This window comes from Misgurnus anguillicaudatus, unplaced genomic scaffold (genome assembly GCF_027580225.2).
Source record: "Misgurnus anguillicaudatus unplaced genomic scaffold, ASM2758022v2 HiC_scaffold_34, whole genome shotgun sequence".
NCBI classification, from domain to species: domain Eukaryota; kingdom Metazoa; phylum Chordata; class Actinopteri; order Cypriniformes; family Cobitidae; genus Misgurnus; species Misgurnus anguillicaudatus.
In genome coordinates this window covers 2,791,339-2,795,280 of record NW_027395284.1, presented here as the reverse complement: position 1 = coordinate 2,795,280, position 3,942 = coordinate 2,791,339, and the positions used below count along the sequence as shown (strand labels likewise).

The window sequence follows — 3,942 nt, the reverse complement described above, 5'->3', positions numbered from 1 at the left end:
GGCTGGTGACTTCTCTTGTGAAGGATTCAAAAATTTGTGTTTGGGGTGTCATGTGTGTTGCTCATCATGTCAAAATATGTGTTTGTTGCGTCATGTGAACCATGTGCATCATGCATCGTGCCTGCTGGACACACATCGAAAGGATTTGTAATTAAAGAGGCGCTCACAAAATACTTGCAAGACACTACACTAAATTCATGCCACACACATGACAGGCTACATGTTGTGATGAGATTTGCATCATGTGCCCTCGATAAAGAAGTCACCACGCGGCCGTCACTGCGTAAATGGCTACTGGATTTTATTTATTTGGGGTCTATGGGCTACAGTTTTCCAAAATATACCCTTATGAAAATTAAATAATTAAATTAAATTAAATGGTTTACTACAGTTTAAACAAAAAAAAAAAAAACATACTCTAGTAAAACCATGGTTTTGCCAATAGTAGGCCTAATCAATACCAAAAAACATTTTACTGTACCACAAAAAAACATGCTTAATTTTCGTTAGCTATGCTGTCTCTTTTTTCAATGGGCTATTATACTTTCATGTAGAAAATTAACCATGGTTTTACTATAGTTAAAACAAAAACAAAAAACATAATAGAACCATGGTTTTGCTAGTAACCAATACACCAAAAAAACATGTTTACACTTTTACCACAATAAAACCATGGTAAATTTTCGTAAGGGCTATATGCACATTGTGTTTTGGGGTATATTTATGCAGATACAGGCCCATACAAATTCTAAACCGTAGACATTGTGTGTGTTTGTGTGTGTGTACGTGTATTGCAATAAACTCGAATTATATGTGTATCCTACAGAAAATGCAGTATTAATGCTAAAAAGTGATTTGTCCTGCATCATCACTATGTTGTATTCGTTTAAAAAAACGGCGCCAAGAAAGAAAGGACATGCGCATTGTTCTCCTGAGCCAGTTAACGTAGAGCTGGTACATTGCTGTCTTCACTGGAGTGCTGCAAGCTCGAAGTGTGGTGAGTAGATCTGTTTTATTACAATATATGACATTAAACTGTTGATAAAAAGTATATTCAAGTAGTCAAACATTAAAATATTCTTGGATGTTATTCTAAATCAGTGGCGAAGCTCGCCGGGATAACGTTTGGTGAATGCGTACGGTCGAGGTTGCGAAAATCAACCTTGTGTTTAAATTGTTAGAGTTTTAAAACATTACATTTACTCTGTTAACGTAACATTTACTTAAGAAGCGCTTTAGGATAACAGTTATAGTGGGTATTTTTACTTTTACTCGTAACTCGATGATATTTCTATTGACATGCCCTCAGTTTTGCACGACGCACGATGCAGTACGAAATGCGAACTTCAGATTATTATTATTATTTCATAATTTGCCGAAGCATTTGATTTGTGAATGAATGACTCTTTTGAACGAGTCGGTTCTTCACAAAATATTGCAAATGAATTACTGTTTTGTACCGGGTCGATTCTAAACTAGCTATTGATTGAACGGTTTGAATCAGTTTGAATGATTTGTTCCGTGTGCTGCAAGATCTGAATCATCTGTACATCTGCAGGCTGCAGCACTTCTCGCTCGTAACGTGAAACTTAAAAACACGCCAAGGAGTGGATGCAAGTGAACTATCAATCTACTGAAACAGAAGCGGGAAATGTATTCGAAGACGAAAATGCTCGCGCGACCTGTGCGTCAGACCCGGATAAACGCACGCGAGCTGACAAAGTAAGTTAACGCGCTTTCAGAAATGTTCACTTGAATCACAGCAGGAAGAAAATCCATCGACGATTGGCGTCTGATTCGCTCTAAAAAGTAATGTTTGTTCAGATGTGAGTGCTTTTTGTGACACATTAGTTTGATAATATTAGATAACACGAATTACTGTATTTTTACTCAAGTAAAATATTGACTGCTGTCCCCTCCTATGGAAATCACGTTTTCGTTTGGCTGCATCTAGTAAGAGCACTATTTTGTTTGCTCAGTTTGATCACTGATATCTATTACAAGTTTTAATGTCATTTTGGATGTAGGGAAGCAATTAGGTGCAGCGTTATAACAAGACTATTGACTTCTATGCCTACCTTTACATGAATTTTTTTTTAGCGTACATACTGTATAGTATAGACTTGGTTAGTGAACTTTAACAGTAGCTGTTAACTCATATAATTTTGTCATTTTTATGGATTTTTTTCAGATCCTGAGTAGCTGTTATTCAACATAAACACATTTCCGCACACATGAAGATGGATGACGATAGTTCATCTTAAAATGAAACTTATGTTTATCAGCTTACCCCCAGGCCATCCAAGAGGTAGGTGACTTTGTTTCTTCAGTAGAACACAAATGTAGATTTTTAACTCCAACAGTTTCAGTCTGTCAGTTGTATAAGTGGATGGTAACAAAAACCGAAAGAGAAAAAAAACATGCACAGACAAATCCAAATAAAACCCTGCAGCTCGTGACGACACATCCGTGTCCTACTTAAGACACAAAACCTTCGGTTTGTGCGAGAAACCGAACAGTATTTATATCATTTTTTACCTCTAATACAACATTATCCCCAGAGAAACGGCAGCCCCTACGCCCTCATTCTGTGCACCCGATACAGTAGGTGGCAGTATGCACCTATGAAGTTGTTTTGCAACCCGCTATTAAACATTAGATGAATAAGAAGGTGATGTGTGAATGCGCGTGTTTCATTTTAAGATGAACTATCGCTATAAACAGGCCCATTGGCTGCCTACATATTATAATAAGCTGTTTTAAATTTCAAATGTTCAATGCCTTATTGCACCGAGCCCAACCCGAACATAATTTCTAAATATCTATCCGAACCCGGCCCGTCGGGTACCGTCGGGTCCCGCTGGCTCGGTTCGAGTATCCATCCTTTAATACCTACTGTATGCCAAAGACTGTCATTGTAAAAAGTACAAATGTGCCATTTTTAATATTTCTTTATCTTAAAAATTTATTTGGTTTTGCAGATGCTCTTAAGAACAACGCCCTGATGTCCAAGGTCAACCAGCAAGAAGCTGAGAAGGCACTGCTAAAATGGTTTACTGGGGCAAGGGACAGAGGAGGACAGAGAGCATCAAGAATGCAGAAAAGGATGTCTGTTTGAGAAAGGTTAAAACTACAGTTGTTGATTTGAACTGTTGTAGTTCTTTAATTTTTCTTAAAGGAAAACACAATCATTTTTCAATATTTACCATGTTCTTCCCTCAACTTAGATGAATTAATACAAACCTCTCTTTTCTCAATGTGTGCACTTAAAGGTGGGGTGCACAATTTCTAAAAAAAAAACGTTTTGGAAAAGGGAGACAGGCCGACTATCAAAACACACTTGGAGCCAATTAGCAGCATGTCTACTAAATGACATCGTTGCCTGGGTTGCGTATGTGTGGGGCGGGTCTATCAAAAGAAGGTCCAGATTCTATTATTCTATTAGGGTAAGGGTGTGTTTGTTTAGATGATTTCAAATATCAACATTGGCTTTCATGCACCCTGCCTTTATTTGTTGTAAAGTGTGGCGTGAATGTGTTAGCATTTAGCCAAGCACCATTCATTCATTAGGATCCAAACAGGGATGAATTTAATAGCCACCAAACACTTCCATGTTTTCCCTATTCAAAGACTGTTACATGAGTAGTTACACGAGGAAGTATGGTAAAAAATATAACTATATTGTATGGCGGAAGAGCACTTAGTTTGTAGCACTCGACCTTGGGCACAGTAACATCATCACTCCTGACTACTCCCCCTCTTGCTTAAACTACAGTCAACATAACCAACATGCCTGTACTAATGTTAGTACATTGAGCAGACTCTGCGAAATATCAAGTTAAGTTTAAGTGTACGCATTGAGAAAAGAGAGATATGTATTTATTCGGCTAAGTTGATGGAAGAACATAGTAAAATATTGAAAAACTGTGTTTGTAATTATCT

General features: G+C 37.5%; 1 long non-coding RNA gene across 1 annotated transcript; it reads left to right on the top strand.

Annotated features, from left to right (window-relative positions):
- The first annotated feature begins 759 nt into the window (after positions 1-759).
- On the top strand, positions 760-3,332 carry LOC129437237 (uncharacterized). Its single transcript, XR_008642196.2, has 4 exons — positions 760-997; positions 1,559-1,722; positions 2,192-2,308; positions 2,982-3,332. It is a non-coding gene; the product is annotated as an uncharacterized lncRNA (long non-coding RNA).
- Positions 3,333-3,942: the final 610 nt, after the last annotated feature.